Source organism: Gopherus flavomarginatus, chromosome 8, assembly GCF_025201925.1.
Source record: "Gopherus flavomarginatus isolate rGopFla2 chromosome 8, rGopFla2.mat.asm, whole genome shotgun sequence".
Classification (NCBI taxonomy): Eukaryota; Metazoa; Chordata; order Testudines; family Testudinidae; genus Gopherus; species Gopherus flavomarginatus.
The window spans coordinates 19,280,410-19,293,084 of record NC_066624.1 but is presented as its reverse complement, the minus strand read 5'-3'; positions in this window follow the sequence as shown (position 1 = coordinate 19,293,084).

The following is a 12,675-nucleotide window of genomic DNA, read 5'->3' as shown; positions in this document are numbered from 1 at the left end:
ATCTCAGGTTAGATGAACTTTTGTCAATGATCTGGTTTCTTGATGGGCTGTTGGGGACCTTGGGTTTTCAGGGTGTGTCGTTCTGGAGCAGCCCCTCCAGGGGCGTCCTGACTTGGAGTGAAACCAGATTTGGAAATGTTGAGTTTTTCAGTGAACCCAGGAGATCTGGGTACAATTCTCAGCTCTGCCGCAGATTCCCTTTGCGACCTTGGGCAAGTCACTTATCCTCTCTATTCCTCAAATCCCCATCTGTAAAATGTGAATAACAGTTCCTTTCTCTCACCCTTTGTCTGTCGTGTTTATTTAAATAGAATGGTATTTCCTACTGTGTGTTTGTGGAACATCGAGCACCAGGGGGCATCCATCTCAATCACGGCCTCTATGGGTATGTCCATGCAGCATTTTAGAGCGAGCCTGGTGAGATGAACCATGACTGCTGACCAAATGACTACAGTGCATAATCTTTGCCTAACAAGCTTGACTCATCATCTCTTTAGGAAATGGAAATGATAGCGAAGGCTGACATTTCATTCTGGAAATGTCTCATCTCTATTATATTGCACCCCTCTCATTTTGAAAATGGTTGCTAATTTAATCATCCCACAGGCAAACTATCTGTTGTAAAATTAGTTTGTTAATTAAGCACAAAATCTGCTCATGAAAGACTGGATCATGAACCACCTGCTTTCTAGAATGTTGATATCCCCCTTTCCTAACTGGATAACTAGAAAGGAATAAAGTACTCCAGAATCTCTGCAACACAGGGGCCTTCTCCTCATCTTGGGTAACTGTGACTGTGTCACTTGGCCCACCGAGCCGCTAGGGGATGGTGGGGAGCTACTGCCTCACTGGCCGGCCTGAGCCACGCTGTCTGTCACTAGGGAATTAGTGGGGAAAGGAGTGCCAGCAAGAGCCTCTGGCGCGCCCCTCGGGCAGGGGAGCACCGGCAAGAGCCTCTGGCGCGCCCCTCGGGCAGGGGAGCACCGGCAAGAGCCTCTGGCGCGCCCGAGCGCCGGCAAGAGCCTCTGGCACGCCCCTCGGGCAGGGGAGCACCGGCAAGAGCCTCTGGCGCGCCCGAGCACCAGCAAGAGCCTCTGGCGCGCCCGAGCACCAGCAAGAGCCTCTGGCGCGCCCCTCGGGCAGGGGAGAGCCGGCAAGAGCCTCTGGCGTTGTCAGGATTCTGCTACCTGAGGCAGGTTGGCCAGCGTAGGGGAACACAAGCCCACCCTACTCCACTGCGTTCCAGCCCAGGGCCCTGACAGTGGCGGGGTGAGGGTCCCACCACTGGGTCAGCAGGGATCCTTCCACAACATGCTGACCAAATAGACTCAGCGCACTGTGCAGTTCTGTCCCTGGGCTACTTCCTATCCAGTCGCTCAAGTGAGTCCCTCCCTCTCTGTGTCAGGTTCCTCCGCTTCCTCCGGGTACTCGGCGGCAGGCAGTCCTGGTAGCCCCAGTCCTTCCTCCAGGTCAGGTTTCTCCTGGCCCAGGACCTCCCCTGGCACGGCAGCAGGGTCTGAAGGGAGCAGCCAGCCAGCCATCTGCATCTGCATCTGCATCTGCATCTGCATCTGCCTCCCTCCCTGGTGCTGCTCTATCGGGCTAAGGGCCCCACCCTTTGTACTTCCTGTTCCATCCCTCCCCTTCCGGGGGGGGGGTGGAGTAAGTTTGGCCTGGCCCCACCCACTCAGGCTCAGAGAGTGGCTCTTTGCCCTCCGGTTCAGAGGGAAGCCACCCTGGATCCCTACAGTAACCTTGTGAACACAAATGAGGCACTTCTGGGCATAGAGAATACAGGAGAATCTCCTGTGTTCTGTAAAGCGCAGCAGCCGTATCCCTGAAGGAAAATGCAAAGGGACAGCATCTTCTTAGTCATATACTATAGGCTATTCCTTCTCAAGCAGGGCTATCTCTCAAACCTATCAAATCATGAGAGAGAGAGAGATTAGAAATGGCACTCAGCTGTTACAATGATGGGGGTCTTACGCTGGGTTTCAACATTTTCCCTCCTTTCTTAGGTCTTGTCTACACACAGACTTGCACTGGTTTACACCAGCACAAAAGGCTGTGTGAGCACACTTCTTTCAGGACAAGAGTAGGGGTTATTTTGGTTTTGCTTAAACCTGATCCTAACTGAGTTAGACTGACTGAAATCAACCACTCTTAACATGAATTAAAGGTTTGCATAAGTTTGACTAAATCAGTTTAATTTCAAACCTTTAGTTGTACTGATTCAGTTCTCCATGCAGATAAGCCCTTACTTAGGCAAACTCCCATTGGCTTTAGTGGGAGTTTGCCTGAAAGAACTGAGTACAATCTTAGCATAAGGAGTCATCGGGAACAGCACCCAGGGATGGATGTTCAGCACCAAAAGCACAGGTTTCTGCCAACTGAGCTGAGGAAGTAACTCCAGAGCAGCAGTAGACTCTTGTCCCTGTGTGTGAACTAGGCACCGGAGAGGGACACAACAAACATAGCTAGTGTGTTACTTGGAACAAACTACCAACGGAATGGTGAATTCTCGATCTTCTGATGTCTACAGATCAAGACTAGCCTGCTTTCTGGAAAATATGCTTTAGTCCTGGGCTCAGTGCAGGGGTGGCTGGGGGCAATTCTATGGCCTGTGTTCTACAGGAGGTCAGACTAGATGATTTAATGATTCCTCCTGGCCTTAAAATCTATGAATCTACCTGAGTAAAACTGGAGTCAGGGCCTTTGGATTTGATTCTATCACAGTAACGCCACAGCAAACTGCCATGGAATCAGTGCCAGCAGGAGGGGTGAAGATGCCCACAGAATGGGGCACCATGCCTGTGGTTAAGGTATCTCCCCAGCCACACAAAGAAGACCACTGGGGACAGTCTGGGGAGAGGCCGTGGGATTACCTAGATCCAGTGGCCCTAATTCCCCACACAGTGGGCAGTAGTTGTTCTTGCAAACCATAGGCTAGAGTAGCAACCCGAGGCAGATTTTGCATCCCTAGCTATAGGGTATCCAGATACTAAGGACTTAACTGTGTTATGCCACCTTCAGTATGGACTATGGGAAGATAATAAAGCGCTGGAAGCAAATGGCTGCATGTGTGCATGCACTCAGTTGTTATTGTGCTATATACACTACACCTATCTCCCTGCATATTCCAACAGCATCAAGCCTGATGGCTTAAGGGTTGATGTGGGTGAAAATAATTGTACCCATAATGAGTAGCTTACAAGGTGTCACAAGGAATAGATAATGATAGTGCTGTAATGAGTGGAAAAAAATGAAAATATTAAAGCAGTGATGCTAGCAAAGGAGAGTGGCCTAATAAGTGGGGAACAGTACAAAGGGAAGGGAGGGACGGTGCTTTGCAGGAGCTGAAGCTGGAATATCTAACACTCCTAGCTGACCCAGTGCAGTTTCATTGGAATACACAAATTATGAACAAATAGAAAATCGGGAACACACAATCTGTTAGCTCACCTAAAAGGGGCCCTGATGCCATGTTTAGCATTTTAGTTATTCCCAGACCCCAGCCCAAAACAGTATGTCAGCAGCAGGGCCAGCTCCAGGCACCAGCCGAGCAAGCTGGTGCTTGGGGCGACAGATTCCAAGGGGTGGCATTCCGTCTAATCCATTTATTTTTTTTGCGCTTCGCTGCTCCTGCAGGTTTTTTTCTTTTTGATTTGCTGCTCCTGCCACCCTGTAGGGGGCTGCAGCGCGGAGGAGGGGAGCTGCTGGGAGCGGTGCCAGGTCTGCAGCAAGCCGGGCACGGCAGCCCGCATCCTTCCCTGCCTGCCCACCGGAGTGGCGTGGAGCTCTCCCAGCAGGCGGCGCGGTGGGAGGGGCTGCATGGCGAGTGCCCCGCTTAAGGAAGACCTGGCCGCCCCCCTTCTCTCCCCCCCCCCCAACTAGCTGGGGTGTGCACTCCGCTACCCGGGGTCTGCAGGGCTGGGAGTCCCCCTGCTCCCACCGCCCCACAGGTATTTTTTTTCTTTTTGTTTTTTTGTTTTTTCTTCTCTTTGCCGCTCTGGCTGGGCTGGCCGTTTGTTTCGCACCCCCCCACCCCTTTGCTGCTCCGGCCAGCAGGTTTCCCGCCCCCCCCCAGTTTGTTGCTCTGACCGGCAGGTTTGTTTCGCACCCCCCACCCCTTTGTTGCTCCGGCCGGCAGGTTTGTTTCATGCCCCCCCTTCATCACTCCAACTTGCCGGCAGGTTTCCTGCCCCCACTTTGTTACTTCGGCCGGCCGGTAGGTTTGTTTTCCCTCCTCTTTGCTACTCCCTCCACCGCGCAGGTTTTGTTTTGGTTTTTTTTTGCTTGGGGCGGCAAAAAAACCAGAGCCGGCCCTGATCAGCAGCCCCCAGTAGTATACAAGGCCTAGTGAAAGAAAGGAAATGACCACTCCTGAAATGAGAATGATAAGAGCAATCACATGGCTTTGTGCAAACTGTTTCCTTGGGGATTTTGGTTCACTTAGGTTTCACTCTCTGAGATTTGCTTTGAGTTTGAACAGATCCCCAGATTTACCTTATCCAGGATGGCCTCCCTTCACCTGGGGCTGAAAGTGTGAGGCTTGACAGGCTTTCAATGCAAACCTGTCAGTGCACCCCTGATTTGCTTGAAATGCTCCTGAAGTCTTAGGTTAACCTTTCACTGAACCTGGGGGGAATTTTGAGTTTAAAAAACGTGGGGAGGAGGAGGCAGGTGAGGCTACGTGGTTTAAGGTTTCATAGTGACAGTTTCCCATAGTTGTAACTAAAATCTTTCCAGGTTTTACCTACTCTATAATCTCTATACATACAGATTTTCAGATTGATTTCTTTTTTTACATCCATTTATGTATGGGATGCATATCTTAGGGACGGAGGGGGTGGTTCAGGTTAAAAGTTTAGGGCCACATTCTGCTTCCATGTACACCCGTGCAATGCTTTTGAAGACAATAGAGTTGCATAGTAGTAGCCAAGTGCAGAATGTGACCATTATTTAAAGTTGTGGCAGCAACATCTTTTTTCTTCTGGGAATTTATGTAAATGAAGATAATTTGATATTATACCCAAGAAACAAAAAATTCAAATGCACTTCTAACTTGAACAAGTGGACATGAATCATCATGTGCATGTATCTTCAATGCATATTCCATCATGTTCCTTCATTCAGGGTTAACACTCATTTTTAAACAACAGTAAACAATAATATTCACATACAGTCAGTTCCTTTGTGGTGGTGGATGCTCAATGAGCAATTGAAGGCCTTTTAATTAACTTGTGGATTTCATGGCCACTGGATATTGAGGAGCCTGAGAATTAGTATAAAAAAATGCAGACAATTATCTAGATAAAGAGAACATTCACCATTACATAAGACTATTTAAAAATTATAATGGATAAAAACTTTTATCCCACAGGGCATAAGCCAATCACTAACTACTTGGAAAAAACTCCCCCTCTGAGTAGATGATTCCATAACTGTTCACTAAAGCATTTCTTACACCATCCTCTGAAGCAGCTGCATTGGCTACTGTCCAGGACACAAATCAGTGTTACGTAGATCATTGGTCTGATTTGATGTGGCATTTCCTGTGTTTATTTGCCAGTTGACTAATAGCCAGCATTGGAAATTTCAGCCCCTGTCCTGATTCTGCAGTGATGTAACATTACTTCCCTAAACTTAATCTATGCTTTAAAATTTGAATTGGGTAATGGGCAGTATCCCCCGCCCCCCTCCCCAAGTTTCACCTTAAGAACAGATCACTTAACCCTCAGAGCAAGACAGTCCTGTTCTGTTCTGGTTCCAGTAAATAGAAAGGGTATCTCTGGCCCTGCAGCACAAGTAATATTTCTTTGGTTCTCTTCTAGGCATGACTCTCACATGCACAGTTTCTTAAGCTGTAGATCCGCCCTTCGTCAGAGAGCCCTTGGGGGGATGCATTCTAGACTGTAGCTCTGCCTTTTAAATTTTTAGAGAGAAAACAACCCAGCCTTTTTGATACCATAAAATTATTCATTGGGAACATAGATGCCAACTTAAGTCTCCTGAATCTGATAGCCCATACCACCCTCGTGGCATGGCACAATTAGATCCATTATGAGGCATGGAGATGGGTGGGGAACTGAACCTTGCTTTGAAGGATCTGGCATAGATGATTGCTGCAAACTAGAAGTGCTATTGCTAGTGGTGCAATTTGTCTGCCTTAATGTGATCCTGACAGATCCTGACAGCAACCTCAGCTCTTGTTGAAGTCAGCATTTCTCAGGGTTTGGACCTTTAAGAGGTTCCTGGTAAACGACTTATTTTTATTCGCCCAGGAAGCACCACTAGGAGATACAGGCAGCAAATGTATCTATCTTGACATGAGATAAGCCAAATTTAGTAATGTTCCTTCAGGCTGAGCCAAGAGGAAGGTCACTATTCATTCACCGAGCTGCACATCTGCCTGTGGGCCTAGCAGAGGATTATATCTTGCACAGTAATTGCCTATGTGTTTTTTCACCTTGCAGAGTCAGTGCATGGGTGAAGCCATGAAGCACACATGATAAATGCAGCAGACTAGTGCAGCAGGATCAGGGCAGTAATCAGTGCAGAGTGAAGGATTTGCACACTGAGCAATAATGACTTCTCCACAGCATTGGGGCCTCCTGTGACATAGGACCCTGGGCAACTGCCATGTTTGCCACCTCCTAACACCAGCCCTTCACTTGCAAACTGCCCTCCTCCCCATCATGTGACCCCAAGGTTGAGAAACTCTGATGTAGATGAGTTGATGTACCCCCTGGAAGATCTCTGCATACCCCAGTGGTACACACACCCCTGGCTGAGAGCCAGAGGGTGGTGAATTCAGTAAAAGCATGTGGTATTACTGTCTCTGCTGTACCTGTGGCTAAATGGTGTACTTCAGTCACCAAGGCTCCTAATCCAGCGCCACATTCACTTATATTTTCAGAAAATATATGATTGTCTTCAAAATTTCATATCCTCACTTTTTTGGAGCAACTCTAATGAATACTCTTAGTTTTCCCTTCTATGATCATCTTGTCCCCTTTTGATCACCTTGTCCCCTTTTCACACCTTTTACCTTGCATTCAGCCCTCCATTTGCATGTTTCTCCTCACTGCAGATTAGTTACCTCCACTCTGCTTCAGATAACTTGACAGACTGCCCATTGCTAACAAGTCACTTCAGATTTTTTTTGCTTTCTATTTCTAGAAATGGTTGTAGTAGTGGGTTAAATTCTCTCTGGGTGTAACTCCCAGGTTTTCAGTGAGTGGAGTTGCACCAGGCATGAATTCTTTCTCCTCTCATTTTTCTTAAGGTTTATTCCCCTCCACTCAATGGCTACATATTTTATCTGAGTCACTTTGAATCCATTGCAAAATTTCCTGATCAAGACAAGGAACAGACTATTGCAGAGCAGAGGTTGGGTAACATTCCTTTGCCTTGTTGGTAGGTTAATGCATGGCAAAATCTATCAAAATCTTAGAATCAGTGTTTCCAGAAAAGTTCTACAGTCACCTCGATCTGTTCTCTAGCAGCTGTTCTTCAAGATAACAATGCAGGATGGGAAGAAAAAGCAGACAGTAAGGGCCTTCCATGTTCCACAGCCAGTATGAAAGAGCAGTTCTGCCGATTCCTGACTAAGATTGTTGTTTGCTATTGCTAGTTTGAACATTGCCTCTCATGCTGTATTTTGTATGTTCCAGGCACACTCTTCGCATTTCAACCCCTTGGAAATTCAGCTTGTTTGGATCCAGGTTTGGGTTCATCTGATCTTTTATTGGTTTGATTTTTGTTATGGCACCCATTGCTGTAGCATCTGAGCATCTCACAAACATTAAAGAATTTATCCTCACAACACCCCTGTGAGCTGCATGAGTATTATTACCCCACCCCTGCCTGCCTCTCTAGCCATTCTAGCTCTCTGCAATAAACCCTATGCAGGGCTCTAAGGTTCCCCATTTGCCACTAGGCCCTTGACTTCAGTCTGCCTCTTTCCACTCTGCTGGTTGGGGTTAGGTGGGGCTCTGGAGGTAGGGTGACCAGATATCCCTTTTTTATAGGGACAGTCCCGATTTTGGGATCTTTTTCTTATATAGGCTCCTATTACCTCCTACCCCGGTCCCAATTTTTCACACTTGCTGTCTGGTCACCCTATCTGGAGGCTCCATTGAGTATGGGAATTGCAGTACCGTACAGCTCTTTTTGCCTCTCTCATTGTGCACCCTTATAAGGGCGAGGCACCATCTGTCCCTACATGATTTTCATTTTAGTTCTTTCTAAATCTACATATCCATAGCTGCAGGGACGCCAGAATTCAAAATAGCCTGGTGGAAAATGCAATCCAATATAAATGCAACGAGAAGGGAATAGGGAAAGAGAGATTATAATGGATTAGACAGATTTCTCTCTCTATCGTCTGGCCCATACATAACCATCTTTCTGTGTTTCTGGTTGTGTATAGCTCTTGTCACTGTGGTATCTAAGCACTGTAAGTATAAACGCTCAGCCTTGTGCATCACAGACCTTTGGTAATTTAATGCCCATTCTTTTTATGTGAAGGTCTGTATGCTAATGGATGGACGCCATAGCTAAATAACACCCACATCGCCTAATGCATCTCCTTGACCTCCTCATCTTTTTAGTGCATTTGGAAACATGCACTGATGTCTTCTATGAATGACTGAGCAATGGTTTATTCAATCCTGGAATTGATTAAAGAAAGGGTCCTTATAGAAATTAGGAAAGTCAAAGATGAATTTTAATAACCAGAGGTGCCTCTTTTAAACCTAATTGCAGCCCCTTGAGATTGCTGGCATTTCAGATAACCCAAATTACCATAAAACTATTCCTAATCTTTGCCTGCATGAGAGACGGTAGGAAGTGACTCTCCAACAACACATCAATTCTAGACCATATCTAAAAATGCCAGCTTTAACATATAGTTTTACAAGAGGGGCCTCCTGTCCCCCTACTAGTTAGCCAGATGTTATATTTACTTTTTCCTTTCCATAGTGCCCAGTTATGTTAGGTGGGGGGTTCCCTATTATTTAATGGGCAAAAAGTTGGTCCACTCCCTTGGGCAAGTCACTTAGGCCCAGATCCATGAAGGAATGTAGGCTCCTAATTTCCATTTATTTCAGTATCTAAGTACCTTGGTGGATCTGGGCCTTAGTATCTCTGTGCTCTTCCCCCACCTGTAAAATGTAGGAAAGTGCTATCATCCTCCTCACTGCCATATTAGGAGGATGGATATATTAAAAAATTGTGAGGTCTCAGGTATTATGGTGATGGGACCCAGAAAAGTACCTAGGATAGATAACTTTTTCTGCCCCTAGAATGAATGTTCTCAACAGAAATGGTCTCTAGAACCCTTGGGCACCTTTTGTTGTCTGGATCAGACAATGACATGGTTGATTCAGTGGGTAATTATCTATTTTCCTTTGCTCCAAAACATTTCTCATTGAGGATGCCTTGCCAAACAGAGGAGGGAAGCAGGAGAGACCATAAAGGGACCAAGGGCAAGCTGAAGGTTTGATTCATTTTTTGACCTTGCTGAAATCTTGGGGTACAAAATGCTAACACCACCAAATTGTTTTGCGTTTATTATATACAAATTTAGAGTTAACTCTTGCTCCCACTGATGCAAAAATTCTTATTGGCTTTTTGGGGGAGAAGATTCAAAGCCAGTTACTGCCATAAATATGTTACAGGCATGGCTTTGATTATAAATTTGGAATAGCATGTTCTGGTCCCTTAAAAACAAATGCAGCATTTTGAACTGTTGCTTTAATCCCACCATCGTCAACTGAGTATACACAGTAATCTTTGATTCTCTTTAAAGATCTAACTACAGCTAAACTGAAATTCCCTGGCTTCACTCCTGTCTGACCCCCTTGCTGTTTTGCCAGTGCAAGGAAGTTCAGCATTTAAAAATAAGCACCACAGAGTCTGTTTTCCTCATGACACCCATTCCTCAGGAGCAGCAATTGCAGGAGCAGACATCTACTCTGTTACCTTGCCATCTGCTGGTTTGATTTAAATCTGCATTCCCTGCACTTAACTGCAGGTTTGCTAAGGTAGCAATGAGAGCAACATGGCTATGAAATGTTTAATGTATCCGGAAGTAATTTAGGTACCCGAAAGATGATTTTTTTAATAAATGTCCTTTCAAAGCTCTTTAACTGATTAGAAAACTGCTGTTAAACTGTGAAATGTGATGTGTGCACTACAGCAAAGAAGGCTGATATTGCGTATTGTCCTGCACACTGTAAAATCTAGGAGCTTGCTCTCTCTGTCTATTTTAATTTGAAATAATCTTTCACTAGCACTCTCCAGGCCACCCAACATGAAACCAAAACAAATATTAGATACAGTGAAGTCTCATTTAGTCTGACATTAATAAAATTAGCCACTTTATGGATAATGCTTAGAAGCTGCAATGACTAAATTAAATTTTCTCTCGTCCTTCCTGTGGCCTGCATGTTTTTCCTCAGAAGCACTCCAAACAGAAGTCAGTACAACCTCAGACTGTGACTGTCATCTATGCTGCTTTTGATAGACCTTGAAGGAACCCCTCCCTTCCTCCCCAGGAAATCTGTCTGGAAATGACTCATTCTCTACCACCTATCCGACTGTCTTTGCTTTACACTTGACCCTTTCTCACTCGGGAACTGTCTATTCTTTGTCATTGTCTCAAGAAGTGCTAAGTAATAAGGATAAATGCAAAGTTTACTACTGTATTGCCAACTCCAAGCATTCAGAAATCATGTCAGCCCTCCAAAAAATCATGAGATCGACTTAAAAATAACAAGACTTTAAAATAATTCATGTGGGGTTCTTTTAACTTGTGTTTGGTTCTTAAGCCTCTGAGATTCATTTTCTGAAACTTTTTTTCATGCGCATTTAGAAATGTAGTTTTTTTAAAATGAAAGCTGAGTCTCAAGTAATCACAAGACTCCTGGATCTGGGACTTTAAAGAAAACATAAAATAATATGAGACTCAAGATAAACTTCTGAGAGTTTGTTACTCTCTGTCCACCAAGGATAAAAACAGGTTTTGTATCTGACCACAAAATTAATGCAGTGGAATAAAATCTCTTTATTTCATTTGTTCTAAAGGGCTGTCAGCTCTGTTTTTCTAGGTATTTATATGTAGAACCGGTCAGAAAATTAATATTCCTTGAAGCATTTAGTGTCTTTTTGAAAAAAAAATCATGTTCACTAGGGACAAGACTTCATAAAGGTTACTTTTTCTTTTTTTTTTATCTCCAGAAAAGAGTTTTACAAAAAATTCCATTTCTGAAGAACCTAAATGGAATTTTTTGTCTTCCTGGCTGCCCACCTGGAAGGCTCTTGTCAATTGTATTTGAAATTTGCAAATGCCTTCTAGTCTGGTTGTGGGAGAGGCAGAGTGCCTGGCCACTCAATCTCTCATGGCAGCTGTGGTTGAATGGCAGAGAGCTGGGATGCTCTGCTTCCCTTCCAGCCCATGCTCACTTCCTCTCTGTCCCGCAGAGCTGGGGAGGGGAGGCAGGAAAGCAGAGTAACAAGAGCCTGCCATGAGATTCTCATGGAAAATTTCACTTTTGCGGAGAGGACATTTTTCACTGGAACATCATTCCAATGAAAAATGTTCAATCAACCCTACTTCTGTGGCCCTCATCACCATAGGATCTGAGGCCTGCCCAAGGGCATAAAGTGACAACAGTAAACAAAACTCACCTTCCCCATGTGCAGAAGTAGTTAGGAAGGCAACAGACTTTTCCTTCTTTCTTTTGCCCTCAGCCCTCTCTGTATTTGAAGAAGCCTTGAAAAATCTATTATGGGAAAACATTCAGAGAAATAAATTCAGAATGCACTGAGGATGATAGAGCGGATCAAAATGGGGTCATTTGGGGAGAAATGCATACCCTTTTGCAGAGTAAAAAACTTTGAAATCTGAACTGTTTGACCATCTGTAGAGGCCCATGGCCTCTTATCGCCTGCAGGGGTGAGTTCTATATTATAGGAAGGCAGACCCAGACTGGATGGCTCATCTGTGTTCAAGAGCTCACAATCTGATTGGCTCTTTATGATGAGAAGATTCTGAACATACAATTATCCAACACATGGGCCAGAAGGAAATAGCTTTCCCAGGAAAGCTCTGTCTCCCCTATTCACAAGTTCCAGCTGCTGGTTGATGATTTCGTGGTTCCATGGAACATAACTACCAGTGGAAGTCATAGTCTAGGGGTGACCTCTCAGGTAGCTAGTGCCAGTCCTACTGGGAGTTTTGAATATCCAGACAGTGACACTGGATTCTATTTTAAGAGGGGCAGCAGTGCAGACAACAGAGCACCAGCTTGATGTATTCACAGCGGCCTGTGTTGTTCAGCAAGCAGGCTGCAGCATTTTGTCCTAGAGGAAGATTCCTCAGCCTGCTTGGCTTCATTCCCAGATATAATATGTTGCAATCATCGAGTCTGGAGGTCATGAAAACATGGATCACTGTGGTGAGATATGTATCCGATCGCATGGGGCTCAGTCGTCTGCCTAGCCATAAATGGTAATAGGTGTTTTCCATTGCTGTAGCTTTTTGGCCATCTGGTCAATGGACTTTGCCAAAGAAATAACTGTAAAACTCAGTTGGATGTTCCAGAGGCCAAGCCCTTCTGTTGTACTCACTTTAACTCCCCCTGTTCCTACAATAGTCTGAACAGGAAA